General features: G+C 48.1%; 1 long non-coding RNA gene across 1 annotated transcript; it reads right to left on the bottom strand.

The window, feature by feature from the left end:
* Positions 1 to 1,375: 1,375 nt before the first annotated feature.
* Positions 1,376 to 15,844, bottom strand: LOC142827562 (uncharacterized). Its single transcript, XR_012902232.2, has 3 exons — positions 15,708 to 15,844; positions 6,914 to 7,121; positions 1,376 to 1,900 (listed from the first exon to the last, which is right to left on the bottom strand). It is a non-coding gene; the product is annotated as an uncharacterized LOC142827562 (long non-coding RNA).
* Between the last annotated feature and the right edge of the window lie 217 nt (positions 15,845 to 16,061).

The raw sequence follows: 16,061 nt of genomic DNA, 5'->3' as shown, positions 1-16,061 counted from the left end.
GGATACCAACAGTGGACCCAGAAATTCAGGATGAAGAAGGACACCTTCCTGGAGCTCTGCGAGTGGCTTGCCCCTGCTCTGCGGTGATGGCACACTCGCATGAGGCCCACCATCCCCCTTCAGAAGCGTGTGGCCATCGCCCTGTGGAAGCTCTCCATGCCAGACAGCTACCGATCCGTCAGGAACCAGTTCGGCGTGGGGAAATCCACCGTTGGAGCAGTGCTCATGCAGGTATGGCACTCACTGGCCACTGGGCCGGGGGGCAAGAGGGCTGCAAGAAGGTGATGGGCCGCCCCAGGGAAAACGGGGAGGGAGGAGGCGAAAGTGCCCCCGCACAGAAGGGTTCAGTCTGTCCCGGCCGTACTACACGCCACCCACAGTGGCCAGGATCGCAGCGGGGGTTGCTTCTGGGAGTGGGGCGTGGGGCAGTGCCAGGGAACGAACACTTACAGCCACCAGGGCACCCCAGTGATTCACGGTTTGGTGTGTGTCTCTGCATGTGGTCAAGGCCATCAACAGGGTGCTGCTCCGCAGGCTGGTCTGCTTCACTGACCCGGACGCGATCATCCAGGGGTTTGGTGCTCTTGGCTTCCCCAGTTGTGGGGGGGGCCATTGACGGGATGCACATCCCATCCATGCCCCAGAACACCAGGCCTCCCTCTACATTAACCACAAGGGTTACTTCTCCGTGCTCCTGCAGGCCGTGTCTGACCACCGGGGCCAGTTCACAGACATTAATGTGAGCTGGTCCGGCAAGGCATACGATGCCAGGGTGTTCCGCAACTTCTCCGTGTGCCGGAGGCTGCACACCAAGACCTTCTTCCCCGGCTGCCACAGCAGGGTCGGGGACGTGGACATGCCCGTCTGCCTGGTGGGGGATGCAGCCTACCACCTACAGCCCTAGCTAATGAAGCCGTACACGGGATACCTCAACCCCTCCCGGCAGGCTCACCGGGGCCCACATTCTGGTCGAGGGGGCCTTCGGATGCCTGGAAGCCCGATTCCGATGCCTCCTCATCTGCCTCAACCTCGCCAAGCACAATATCCCTCCTGTGGTGGCAGCATGTTGTGTGCTGCACAATTTATGTGAAAGGAAGGGGGAGGCTTTCCTCCCAGCCTGGATGGCTGAGGCGGAACACTTGGCTGGCCAGTACGCGCAGCCCCGCACCACCACCATCCGGGAGTCCCAGTGGGGGGCCGTCCAGATCCAGGAAGCCCTGCAGGAGAGCTTCCTGTTGGAGGACTGAACTCTCCCTGCATGCCCCACTGGGGCCTTCTTCCACCCTCCCCTCCTTCTCCTTTCCCCTCCCTAACCCACCTTCCTAATGTCAAATAAAGACACCTGTTTTGACAACCAAAATCTCTTTTTATTTTACATAACTGGGGTGGGGGGAGGGAGGAATCAGAGTGGGAGAGGGGAGGGGGAAACCTGGGAGGAGGGAGCTGGAAGTGGGAGGAAGGTAAGGGAAAGCTCAGGGTTCGGGGTCTTGCTAGCTCTCCTGTCTTGAAGCACTGCGGGTGCAGGGATGTCGGGGGGGGGAGTGGGTGTGGAGGGTGGGGTAGGAGGGACGGGGGGTGTGGAGAAAGCGGGAGGAGGAGCGGAGGAGGGGTGAGAGCTGGGGCAGCTGCAGGGGATGGAGCAGGAGGAGGCAGGAACCTGTCCACCGGGGTATGGAGGTGACTTCAGAGGGCACGGCCGTGATCATCCAGCGCCTCCAAGCTCTACTGCCACAGCCAAAGGTCCTCCCGGTCCCAGTGCTCCTGGGTGCGGAACTGCTGCCCCAGTAGCCGCAGGTGCCACCACTGATGGTCCTCCAGGTTCCTGGTGTGCCTGCTGGCCTGGGTGCGGGTGGCTGTTGCAGGCGGGGTGGTGCACACCCTGAAGTCCCAGGTGCTGTGGCTGTGGTGAAACAAGAGCAGTGGTCAGTTTTTCCTGGGGACACAGTGGGTGAAACCCAGCCCCCCTCTGCAAGGCGAGGTCGATGTGTAGGGAACAGGCCAGGGCCCCTGCATGACACCCAGCTGCTGCTCCATGGTGGACAAGGCCCAGGCACACGATCCCTGGACTCCCTCTCCACCCCGCTGCCCCCCCATACACATAGGGGCATAATGGCACTCATATGTGGAGCCCTCCCCTGCCTCAGATGAAACAGCAGATGTGCTCTGTGGGATGACTCAGGGGTCCTGGGTCCTGGGCATGCTCCCTGCAGGCTCCTGAGGCTCCTGGCTCTCGGTGTCCTCCTCCTCCTCCGTTTCTGCCCCAGGGTCGATCACCACCCAGAGGTCATGGACTTCAGTGCAGGAGCTGAAAACTTTGCTTACAAGAGCTGACCAGACAGAGCCTGAGAACTCCAGATGCAAGAGAGGACACCACCACAGGTGAACAGGTCCGATTGCTTCCTGAGAGCCGAGGAAGAACTTGCAAAAGCGACGAGGAGTCCTGTGGCACCTTCTAGACTAACAGATTTATTGAAGCATAAGCTTTCATGGGCAAAGAGCCACTTCATCAGATGTCTTCGTCTTTGCCCACGAAAGCTTATGCTCCAATAAATCTGTTAGTCTGTAAGGTGTCACAGGACTCCTCATCGCTTTTGCAGATTCAGACTAACACGGCTAGTCCTCTGATACAGGAAGAACTTGACACTTATGGCAGAGCTGTGGATTAGGAAAACCAAAACAGCTGAGGCAGCTGAAGAGAGAGCCTGCCAGAGGCTGATGGCAACATAGCTCAAAATATTGGTGCAGCAGAAGGAGCTTCTCCAGCCAGTGAGTGCATCCATCCCCCCCCCCCCCCCCCCCCCAACATCTGGCAGTGGAAGAAAGTCTGCTCCATTTATAAGGGAACTGACTGGAAAGCAGAGAACCTGTCTATTTTTTGAGAGACTATGTAGCTGCATAAGATTACAGTGGCTAAACAGGTACTTATCCTCTTAAACACATTAAGCAGATAAGTTTTTAATGATATGGAAGAGGCGATGCGAATGTGTATAGGCTTCCGAATGTTTGACAATATCAGCCATGCTGAATATGTACATGAATGTGCAGCTTTATGAGAAAGCTGATAATGGGGGTGGAGGCTGAAAGCGACTGTGACAAACTCTTTGATCTAATGGCCTATGAGCAAGTGTTGTGGGTAGTTACAGATGAGATAAATGCAGACGTCTGTGACAGAAAACAAACTGACAAACAACGAAATGAAGAAAACATTCTACTGATTCAGAGGCTGCAGAAAATGTTGATGAACGTGTTGAATCAAGGGTTCCTAGGAGTCCAAATCCGAGCAGAGGGAAATCCCCATGTCACACAGGAGGATTGAGGAAGGAGGGGATTGAAAATAAACCCAACCTCAACTTTGATGAAAAGCAAACAAACAAAAACAAAACAAGGAAACCTAAGTTTCAAACTCTCCTACCAAAAAGGAAGGCAAGTAGTCTGCCATCACAGTGCCGCTCCTAGACATTTAAAGCCAAACTGCTCAAAATTAAAGGCAACCCCAAGACCCACATCCCCACCTGAGATAATGAGTGCCACTACCACTCCGCCGATGGAGAGGCTGGGGGGTAGAAAAGGGCAGGAAAGGTCCCGGCCACCACCGCTGCTACCATAGAAGCCCCAAGCTTCTTAAATCACTGCTGAGGCTCTGGACAGTTCTCAGGACTGGCTGGGGAATGGGTGGCCAGCGTGGCATGCTCCAGGTGGCATTGAGGGCTGGTAGCCACACCTCTTCTGCACAAGGCTCTGGCCACTTCAGGAGTGGAGAGCTGACCACTGCCTGGACCACTGCCCCAGAGACAGCAGTAGAGGAGGTGAAAAACCCAATGAATAATATCATGACTGAATCTTGGGAAAGCAGTGAAAGATTTATTAAGAGTGCAAAGGTAACTGGCATAGAGTGTAAGGTCTGGAGCAACACAGCGTCCCAAGTCACTTTGCTTAAGGAAAATTTGGTAAGGGAGGAAACAGTCTTCTTGGTCAAAATTTACATGTTTTAGCTTTGGCTGAATTCTCTGGACCATACCTCTGGCTAAGATCCACTTCAAGTGTAGGAATGTTAGGGGACATGTTGTGGGTATTAGGAATCTGCTTCCTGCTGATATTTTAATAGGTCAAGATGTTTTAGCCACATCTCTGTCTGTTAATGTCATACACTGCAGCCAGAACGAGTACTGCTCTGTCTCACCTGCTTTGTCTGGACAGCAAGGAGGAATGCAAGGGGGCAAGGAATGCCTCTGTCTTTTATCAGCTGAAGAGAGCAGCTTTCTCAGATGAGGGGGTTGAAGATTTCATTGCTTTGCCCAAGTCTGCTCTGAACACAAGTAACAAATAGTCCTGTGGCACCTTACAGACTAACAAAAATATATAGTACTCATTTGACAAAGTGGGTCTTATCTATGAAAGCTCATGACCCTCTATATTTTTGTTATATATCGGAAAATATATATAGTGCCACAGGACTACTGCTTATGTTTTTTAAAAGGGTATGTCTACACTACCCCGCTAGTTCGAACTAGCGGGGTAATGTAGGCATACCGCACTTGCAAATGAAGCCCGGGATTTGAATTTCCCGGGCTTCATTTGCATAAGCGGGGAGCCGCCATTTTTAAAACCCCACTGGTTCGAACCCCGTGCAGCGCGGCTACACGGGGCTCGAACTAGGTAGTTCGGACTAGGCTTCCTATTCCGAACTACTGGTACACCTCGTGGCCGCGCTGCACGGGGTTCGAACCAGCGGGGTTTTAAAAATGGCGGCTCCCCGCTTATGCAAATGAAGCCCGGGAAATTCAAATCCTGGGCTTCATTTGCAAGTGCGGTATGCCTACATTACCCTCTTAGTTCCAACTAGGGGGGTAGTGTAGACATACCCAAAGTTACTATCCCGCTGAGACGGAACTTAGAGGGATTTGAATAGAATTTTCTAAGTATCAGCTCAGCAGGCTGATCCTTTCCTGGACAAAGAGGGAGTATGGCCGGGAAAGAACAGTTTTGTTTTTTTGGTTTTTGGTTTTGTTTTTTTTCTAGAAGGGGATTTGTGGTACAGGAAGACTCCTGGAGGAAAAAAGAGGCATCCTGACAAGGTTTGAAGCAGGTGCTTGTGCCTGATAAACAAAGAACACAGTTACTAAAGTTAGTTCGACTGCGCATTTGTGGGACATTTAGGAGTGGATAGCACTTGTGATTCCCTGTTGAGGCTATTGTATTGCCCGAAGTGTTCTCAGTTGATATTTGGTTAGTACAATCTAATCATAGAACTCGCCACCAATATGAGGCGTATGCCTTACAGCCTGACAATCTGCCCTCATGTGGATACTCACCCTCTTGGGCCACTCCAGATAGCACAAAGATAGAATCATAGAATCATAGAACTGGAAGAGACCTCAGAAGATCATCAAGTCCAGCCCCCTGCTCTATGCAGGACCAATTCCAACTAAATCAACCCAGCCAGGGCTTTGTCAAGCCGAGACTTAAACACCTCTAGGGATGGAGACTCCACTACTTCCCTAGGTAACCCATTCCAGTGCTTCACCACCCTCCTAGTGAAATAGTTTTTCCTAATATCCAACCTGGACCTCTCCCACCACAACTTGAGACCATTGCTCCTTGTTCTGCCATCTGTCACTACTGAGAACAGCCTCTCTCCATCCTCTTTGGAACCTCCCTTCAGGAAGTTGAAGGCTGCTATCAAATCCCCCCTCACTCTTCGCTTCTGCAGACTAAACAGACCCAACTCCCTCAGCCTCTCCTCGTAGGTCATATGCTCCAGCCCCGTAATCATTTTGGTTGCCCTCCGCTGGACCCTCTCCAATGCGTCCACATCCTTTTTGTAGTGGGGGGCCCAGAACTGGACACAATACTCCAGATGCGGCCTCACCAAAGCCGAATAAAGGGGAATGATGACATCTCTGGATCTGCTGGCAATGCTCCTCCTAATGCAACCTAATATGCCATTAGCCTTCTTGGCTACAAGGGCACACTGTTGACTCATATCTAGCTTCTCATCCACTGTAACCCCCAGGTCCTTTTCTGCAGAACTACTACTTAACCGGTTGGTCCCCAGCTTGTAACTATGCTTGGGATTCTTCCGTCCCAAGTGCAGGACTCTACACTTGTCCTTGTTGAACCTCATCAGATTTCTTGTGGCCCAATCCTCCAATTTGTCTAAGTCATTCTGTACCCTATCTCTGCCCTTAAGCATATCTACCTCTCCCCCCAGCTTAGTGTCATCCGCAAACTTGCTGAGGGTGCAATCCATCCCCTCATCCAGAACATTAATAAAGATATTGAACAAAACCGGTCCTAGAACCGAACCTTGGGGCACTCCGCTAGAAACCGACCGCCATCCTGACATCGAGCCATTGATCACTACCCGCTGGGCCCGGCCTTCTAGCCATCTTTCTATCCATCTTACCGTCCATTTATCCAATCCACAATCCCTTAACCTGCTGGCAAGAATATTGTGGGAGACCGTATCAAAAGCCTTGCTAAAGTCAAGGTACATAACATCTACTGACTTCTCCATGTCCACCGAGCCAGTTACCTCATCATAGAAGCTAATCAGATTGGTCAGGCACGACTTGCCCTTTGTGAATCCATGCTGACTATTCTTAATCACTTTCCTCTCATCCAAGTGTCTCAATATGGATTCCTTAAGGATCCCTTCCATGATTTTTCCAGGAACCGAGGTAAGACTGACCGGCCTATAGTTCCCTGGATCATCCTTCTTCCCTTTTTTGAAGATGGGCACTACATTTGCCTTTTTCCAGTCATCCGGGATTTCTCCCAATCTCCATGACTTTTCAAAGATAATAGCCAAAGGCTCCACAATGACATTTGCCAACTCCCTCAGTACCCTCGGATGCACTAAGTCCGGACCCATGGATTTATTTACGTTTAGCATTTCTAAATAGTTCCTAACCTGTTCTTTACCCACCACGGGCTGTCCATCTTCATCCCATCTTGCGTCACTTGGCGCAGAAGTCCAGGAGCCCACCTTGTCCGTGAATACAGAGACAAAGAAAGCATTGAGTACTTCAGCTTTCCCCACATCATCTGTCACTAGGTTACCTCCTTCATCCATTAGGGGCTGCACACCCTCTCTGAGCACCTTCTTCTTGTTAACATGCCTGTAGAAACGATAGGTACATAAGTTGTCTGGTTTTCCCAAGCACAGTTCCTGGTCTTCAGGACTTATATTTTCATTTCCTTTTCCTTTGTGCAGGGACCACGCTATCACCCTTAATGAAATCTGGCCTCAATGCCTGTAGTGTTTGCTGAGCAGCTAGGGTTGCCAGATGGTTTAACCAAAAATACTGAACACCTCTCGCCCCCCCCCCCCAAATCAATGGGGAAAAAAATCTGTTGTGAAAAAAAAGGGGAGACCAAAAAAAAAGGGGGGGGACTCCAAGAGTTGTTAAGCAAAATAAATAAATAAATAAATGAAAAACAAAACAAAACAAAACAAAAACAGTGTGACCCCTTTAAGAAATGTTTTTGAGGCTTTTTGGGCCTTACAGCCTGCTGGCGGCCGTCCTCCATCTTGTCTTCCTGCTCTGGGCCAGACAGCTCCTATGCAGAACCAGGTAAGTGCCCGGTACTGGACTGTCTGGGTAAATACCAGACACCTGGCAACCCTATGAGCAGCTGATGGGGTAGAAGTATTTCACAGACTCAGCCAGCTTCAGTATGAAGATTGCAGGCTCCTCTCATACCTCATTTGATGCCACTAAATACCGCTTTCTTTTTGCTTAAATGTACAGAGATGTCTAGATACAGGAAAATGTAAAGTCCTTATACTTAATTAATTTTGCTTAGCAGCAGAGATTAGCTAAACTTCAGTCATTTGAAGATGATGGATCTAAGGGTCTGTATTATTCACTTTCCTTCTGGCCCTTGCCCCTCAATATGCCCTTTCAATGACCAGAGAAAATAAACAGGAATCCAATCCCACTACCCCAGAGAATGTATCCTGGAGAAAGCTAATGATGGGTTTTTTTTTCTCCCTTGGCTTTCAGCCCTTCTAGAACCTCCAGTAACCACAAATTATTCTTGCATAGTTTGTTTTTAAGATCTTCTTATTTCACCCAAAGACTGGTTAGTCTTCTTTTTAAAGCATTCTCCATTTTAACCTCCTTTGGTTCAATGGCAGTGTTTGCAGTTTGCAATCTAAACAAGTCAAACGAGCTTTGACTTCTGCAACATCTGTAAAGAGCTTGCTCATGTAAATCTTGAGATTGAACAATCCAATTTGGTAGTTGGAAAGGCTTTAATACCTGCAAAGTTCTGAGTGAAAGACTGCTGGGTTTCCTCAGCCTTTAAAGATTCAGGTAAAACAAAAAAAGCAGTCATGTAGCTCTTTAAAGACTAACAAGATAGTTTATTAGGTGATGATCTGAAGAAGTGGGTCTGCTCCACGAAAGCTCATCATCTAATAAACTATCTTGTCAGTCTTTAAAGTGCTACATGACTGCTTTTTTTGTTTTACCAAGATCAGACTAACACCGCTGCCTCTCTGTTACTATTTAGAGATTCAGGTTTGCATCATTTGGCATTTCTGTTTTTCCCAGCAGGATCCATAAAAACACAACAAAAAGGACCCCCTAGCCTGATTTGTACATTTGTGGCAGAAAGTTATGAGTTAGCTACTCGGGAGCCCTTAACCCATGAGGATTCAAACGTGGGGGTTAAGGAGACCACGTGTCAGGTGCAAACTAATGGTCCTTATCAGCCTTTTGTAACTATTTAGTCTTTAAGGTTCTACTAGTCTATTTGTTGTTTTTTAAGTGTTTCCTGTTAGGGTATGTCTACACTACAGCACTATTTCAAATTAACTTATTTTGAATTAGTTAATTCGAAATAAGCTCATTCAAAATAACTCATCTAGACATAAAAACTAATTCAAAATAGCGTTTTGCTATTTTGAAATAGCGCATCCACACTGATTGGACGCTGGATTGCATTTAAGGGGAGCTGAAACCGGTTCCAGCAGGGCAACACATCAGTAGTTGCTTTGTGTGGCTGCTGTCTGAGGCTATCTGAGGTTCATGCTTAAAAGGACTCCCCTGGACAGCTGGTTCTCAGCTTCCCCGCTTGTTTGACAGCAAAGCGTTCTCCTCTCCGTCTGCTTTGGTCACTCTCGTTTGGGACACCGCAGCACTCGGCACCATGGAGCCAGAGATGCACCTGGGTACTCTGTTGCTCATGCTGAACATCTTGCTGCAAGCCTGGCAGCAATTGATGGAGGTTGCCTGGCACCTTCTGCTGCAGGCCAGCCCCCTGGCCCTCCCTCTGTCCCCCCGGTGGCCCTGAATAACACCAGCAGCGACTGGTGGGACCACATTTGTCCAGGAGAGACCAACAGTGGACCCAGAACTTCAGGATGAAGGAGGACACTTTCATGAGCTCTGCGAGTGGCTCGCCCCTGCTCTGCGGTGATGGGACACACTCATGAGGCCCGCCATTCCCCTCCACAAGCAGGTGACCATCACCCTCTGGAAGCTCTCCACGCTGGACAGCTACCAATCCATCAGCAACCAGTTCGGCGTGGGGAGATCCACCATCGGATTGGTGGTCATGCAGGTATGGCACTCACCGGCCACTGGACCAGAAGGGGGGGCTGCAAGGAGGACATGGGCTGCTCCAGGGTTTGGTCTGTCCTGACCTAAAGTTTTTCCGTTAAAAGTATTTGCGCAAGAGAGCGTCTATACTGGCATGTGCCTTTGCGCAAAAGATTTGCTTTTGCACAAAAGCATCCGTGCCAGCGTAGACACTCTCTTGCGCAAGAAAGATCCGATGGCCATTTTAGCCATTGGGCTTTCTTGCACAAGAAATTAACGATACTGTCTACACTGGCCCTCTTGCGCAAGAATACTTGCGCAAGAGGGTTTATCCCTGAGCGGGAGCGTCAAAGTATTTGCGCAAGTAGCTCTGATTTTGTACATTACAACGTCAGTTTTCTTGCGCAAATACTCGTGGCCAGTGTAGACAGGCGACAAGATTTTGCCAAAAGCGGCTGCTTTTGTGCAAAATCTTGCCAATGTAGACACAGCCAGAGTTAACTGATGTCTGGGCTGGCTTTTCTTATAATGCCCTATGATGAGCAGCTTTATCCTAAACTGCACAAGAGTTGAGACTGGAATTTTCACCTTCCTGGGATGTATGGCCACTCATACTGCAAGCATAACACAGATTGTCTCTAATGGTGCCAGCAAGATGAGTTATGAACACAGTTACAGCTTTACCTCTCAGTTCCCCTACTTCACTAGCTTTGTGTCAAGCAGACCTTAATGTTATTTCAACACACTTCTGTTGTTTAACACAAAAAGAAAATGCTTTTCTACAATAATGCCTACTCCTATCAGAAGTGCACATGAAGGATTGGCGCCTGCACAGTTAGGCAGAGGAGCACCCATCTCTGCATGTCAAGTTAAATTAACCAAAGCTGTATGAAGCAGCTAGCAGAATGTGGGACTGAGCCCTTGAATGGCGGAGTACAGCTGTAAGAGTCAGAAGCAGAAGCTGCAACACAGTAATGCTCTGTTTATAGAATCATAGAATACTAGAGCTGGGAGGGATCCTGAGAGGTCATCAAGTCCAGTCCCCTGCACTTACGGCAGGACTGAGCACCATCATCCCTGATGTTTATCTAGAACATGGGTTCCCAAACCGGGGGACATACCCCCCTGGGGCGGGCCATGAAGAAATTCCAGTGGGGGGTGGGGCGTAAGGCAACCTTCCCACTCCCCCCCCCCCCCAAGTTGCACTGCTATTTTTGTTTTTTGGTCCTGGTCAGTTCCTTTTTCTTTTTTTTTTTTTTTTTTGGCTCAACAAGTTTTGCTGCTATTTAGGGGGGGGGGGGGCATAAAGGTTTCTCAAAAATCAAAAAGGGGGCATGATGCCAAAAAGTTTGGGACCCACTGGTCTAGAGGGACCTCCTGAATGGAGCTCACAGACTACTGGTGGTCCACGGACCACAGTTTGAGAACCTCTGGTCTAACCTGCTCTTACATATCTCCAATGATGGAACTGCCACAACCTACCTAGGCAATTTATTCCAGTGTTTAACCACCCTGACAGAAAGTTTTTCCTAATGTCCAGCCTAACCCTCCCTTGCTACAATTTAAGCCCACTGCTTCTTGTCCTACCCTCAGAGGTTAATGAGAATAATTAACCCACCTCCTCGTAACACCCTTTTAGGTACTTGAAAACTGCTATTATATCCCCTCTCAGTCTTCTCTTTTCCATACTAAACAAACCCACTTTTTTCACTCTTCATGGTTTCTAGATCTTTAATCATTTTTGTTGCTCTCCTCTGGACTTTCTCCAGTTGCTCCACATCTTTCCTGAAATGTGGATCCCAGAACTAGACACAATATTCCATTTGAAGCCTAAACAGCAAAGAGTAGAGTGGAAGAATTATTTCTCATGTCTGGCTTACAGCACTCCTGTTAATACATCCCAGAATCATGTTTGCTTTTCTTGCAATAGTGTCACACTGTTAACATATTTAGCAGAGTCACACTGTTGACTCATACTTAGCTTTGACTCATACTTGCTTTATATAACGTACTTCCTATACTCCATTCAGAAAGTACTACAGAATCAGTTTTATGCAGTAACGGACAGAAAGGCGTGGTTTACATGATAAGGTGGTACAGTTACTTGAAAGAAGATTATTAAGGAAGCGTTTCCAGGTAAATGAGAGTGAACATGTCAACCCTTTCACCATCACATATAGAGGGGTCAAATGAAGAAGGCCAGGATTATCTCTGAAGCATTGGAGTTGAGGAGTAGTTTTGTGTCACCTATATGCACTGATATCCAACTGAGGTGTGCAAGCAAATATTTCTAGTTTTCATGGTTGTGGAAATGTGGCCCCTAAAGAAGAGCTGTGTAGCAGAAAAGAGGCCTGGGGACACTGCCTTGTGTAAAGGATGAAACAGCTGTAAAGCCTCTGCTAATACTCAAAAGGAGAAAATAGGTAGGTAGGATTTCAAACAGGCGAAATATGAGCTAGAGATAAAAACTTTGGACTAGAAGAGCACGGGAGGGAGAGCATGATCGGCCTCTCCTGAGAAGCCACACTGAGATCAAATGGCAGGTAGGATGAAATATAGGGAATGACTCACCAGAGGAAAGTAGGTCAGGTATTCACATCCTGGGTTTGGGCACCGTTGTGCAGGGAAAGGTGCTTTCGTATTCAGGAAACAAGCACAGGAGACAACTATGACAAAACAGTGCATGAAGAAAGGCCAGGAGAGTAAAATAAAGTGTTACACGATCTGGTTTGCCACAGTGTTTGCCAGCTGAGCACAAGTGTTCTCATATGAGAAGTTGGCTTTAAACCAGCCACTTCATGGGCTTAATGGCTTGACTCTGATATATTCAAACTTCCAAGGGAACATGCATGTGCGTGCACAGGAGCCAGGCTAGAGGCATCACTCAATTTTATACCTCAACCTAGCTCTCCATTCAAGACAAGACAAGCCCTCAAAATTTCCTAGCTACTGTGTGTGAGGTGAGGGAGGAGTCCTACAGAAGTCCGAGCAGAAGTAGTTGAAAACTGGCTAGAAAGGCTCTTTTTCATGCCTTATGGACTCAGAGCAATCTTGAACACCACACAGCTTGCATATGTCTCTGAAGACCCAGGGAGATATAAGACTGGCAGTAAAGGTAATTTTGACAGGGGGAATCGAACCTGGGACCTCTGGAGCTTAGTACATGAGCCAGTGCACAATTAACTAAGACTGTAGAGCAGACTCATTATTCGCTCTGTAAGTGGTCTCACTGCCACTAGATGGGACAGTAGGTGCGTGGGTTACATAAAGACACTTACGAACCCATGAAGAAACCTGTGGGAATCAGAGTTCTGGGGCTTGGTGTGGGAGATGAATTAGCTCCTCAGTTGCAAGAAGACAACTAGCTGGGAGGTGAAAATTTGTGGCTGTGCCAGATGTACTAGCTTCCTCTGTTAAGGTGTACAGACAGTCATGGTCTTCAGACCTATGTGCTGTTCAAGTGAGCTCAAGGTTTGCTACACATATTCTGTAAAGCTGTGGTTATGATATGCAGGATACCCACAGCGTCCTCTCTTGGATTCCAGCTGGTACTTTGCACTTAGGAACCCTTAAGAGAAAACTTTGCTATCAGCACTGTGAATAAATGGCACAGTGTTCATTGGAGTTTTGCCTTAAAGCATTCATAAACTCACATTCTTATGAATGAGTTTTGGTCTTTATAGCAGAAAGCAAAGCTAGCCCTGCAATATTCCAGATGATCTATGGCAACCTGCAACCCCTTTAGCTCTGAAAGTGACCTCAAAGGCCACTGAGTTGTCACTCTATATGGCAACCACATTTACATGTTTTGGAGCACCAAATTATTTAGCATCTCTGGTTCCATAGCGGGCAGTCCAGATAGTGTACATTTACTCCTGTTCACAGCTGTTTTTTATGTAAACCCATGCAAGTTAGGACATGAAGAGTCTGAGGCATTGCTTCCATAATCCTAAACTATGGGTGGAGAAGTGTGAATTGTGGTGTCCAGTGATCACTCTGTACTTAGAACAAAGCAGAGCTCTGGCAAACACTCTGAGTCAGATTGCAAATGGCTGACAAGAGCTTCATAGCATCCCACGCAAATACTGTCTGGGAAGCTCAGCCCTTAAAGATACAATCCTCAATATCACCAGAGTGACGGACTGGAGCAGACTGGGGGAAGGGTATACGAGAGTCTAGGAATGACAGTGAGGAATCAAGGAGCTTTGAGAAGACATTGAATTTACAGGTTGAACGACCCCTGAACACCAATTCTTGCATCATAGTGGCTTGCAGCAGGCTGTGAAGGCTGAGGTTCATGTTGAGAGAGCAAACAAGCAACAGATAATTTGGCTCATCCTAAACTCCCACAAAAATGTGCATGGTCTTACACTTAGCATATATATCTGATGCCATACCTGCCTAATGCATTGGTTCTTGACCTTCTTCAAACTGAGGACACTAGGGGTGTGTCTAGACTACATGCCTCCTTCGACGGAGGCATGTAGATTAGCCAGATCGGAAGAGGGAAATGAAGCCGCGATTAAAATAATCGCGGCTTCATTTAAATTTAAATGGCTGCCCCGATCTGCCGATCAGCTGTTTGTCGGCAGATCGGGGGAGTCTGGACGCGATGACCCGACAAAGAAGCCTTTCTTCATCGACACAGGTAAGCCTGGTTTCACGAGGCTTACCTGTGTCGATGAAGAAAGGCTTCTTTGTCGGGGCATCGCGTCCAGACTCCCCCGATCTGCCGACAAACAGCTGATCGGCAGATCGGGGCAGCCATTTAAATTTAAATGAAGCCGCGATTATTTTAATCGCGGCTTCATTTCCCTCTTCCGAGCTGGCTAATCTACATGCCTCCGTCGAAGGAGGCATGTAGTCTAGACACACCCTATAGGACCTTCCTTCCTGACACCGGCTCCTCCCTGTCCTGGCCAGTCATGTTTCATTGGGAAACATGACTATTTAGCATTATGGGATGGGCACAAGACCATGAAACAAAACCTCAGACCTAAATTGCCCCCAAAATTTGAAGTTTGGGTCCAGACCTAGACCTGGAAGCCAGTGAAACTGAAGCCCTAAATCTGAACACTGAGGAAGGTTGGCTACAGGTGCACATTCAGCCCTGCAATAAGTCGGCATGACTCCTCATGAAGTCCAGAGAAGACGCCCTGATTCCCAAGGCCGAGATTTGTCCTTCATGTAAAATTGTATCTAAGAGAAACTGGTCTTATTTCTATGAAAGATGCTTTTAGACTGCGTATTGCAAGAGGTCATGGGAGCTAGGCCACGAGGCAGACCAACACATTCAAAAGTCTGGGTAACCTTTACAGATACAATTTTCTCTTGACGAGGCAAAAGTGTGTTTTAATTGTACACACGTTGTGATTGCTGGTTTTCTGTCTTTGCCCCAAAGCATCTTTGGAGAATTTTCCCCTTTTCTGTATATTCTCTGATCTACTGCCCTTCACTCACTGCACCAAAATCACTCCATTTTAAAAATAATTAACTCTTCTTCAGATGCATGTAATAGTAATAAGAACTGTAACTACCAATGGGGTTGGTTCAGGCAAATTTGAGACCCTCATGGATTTGGGGTCCCCATTGGAAAGGCCCCGAGTCAATGTACAACCTTCTTCCCCTTTCTGCTCAGCCAGCTTCCAAGAGATTGGGGGCAAGAGGATAGAACACTGAAATGCGAGAAGAGGTATAAATACCTACATGCAGGATTACACAGAAGTGAGATGGGTGCATAAGTATAGAGACTAGGGTTCATGGAAGGGTGCTGCAGCACTTCCATATTTTATGCAGGGCTCCATTGCTGCCTTGCATCCAGAGTCCTGGCTGCCACCCACACCTGGGGCTCCACTGCTGGCCCTGTGTCTGACCTCAGCTATGGCCCCAGCCTCGGCCCTCTCATCCGTGTTGGGGTCACCCCTTCCACAGACATGCCCCTGCTCCCAGTCCCACTCTGGGAGCTGGTTTTCAGCAACCCTCGTATAAAAATGTTCCAGTGCCACTGCGTGGATGGCTGTAGAGGGAATTAAGAGGAGAATGGACAGAGATTTCCTATTAAATAAGAACTTGCTTTAGAAACTTGATAAAGAAGGAGGATGTCCTACTTCTCTAAGGGCTTCAACTTGTTACCACTACAGAGCTCTAAGTCATTACCTTGTACCTCCTGCTCCATCTCAAGTAGCAAAGAAACATGGTTCCCCTGTGAGCTGCACGTTCAGAAACCTGGGCTGAATCAGCCCTGCCTATAAAACATAGATACAATGTGCCATGTATCTGGAACTAAATGATCACCAACGGAAAAACCACAATGCAGCAAGATAACAAAGTAAACAGGTCAGGCAGATTATTTTCCCAAAACATTGTGCAATGTATGTGGAAAGCCGCCTCTTCAGGTAAAAGCTGCTGAATCAAAGGCCGTTGGTGCTACGAGATTTTCCCATAGACATGTTTTTACAGTTGCAGTTAATATGTGACTAATGCTTACTGCAGGGTAACCCACAACCACTC

Source organism: Pelodiscus sinensis, chromosome 3 (assembly GCF_052426305.1).
Source record: "Pelodiscus sinensis isolate ZL-2025 chromosome 3, ASM5242630v1, whole genome shotgun sequence".
Taxonomy (NCBI): Eukaryota; Metazoa; Chordata; order Testudines; family Trionychidae; genus Pelodiscus; species Pelodiscus sinensis.
This window is presented reverse-complemented; position numbering and strand designations above follow the sequence as displayed.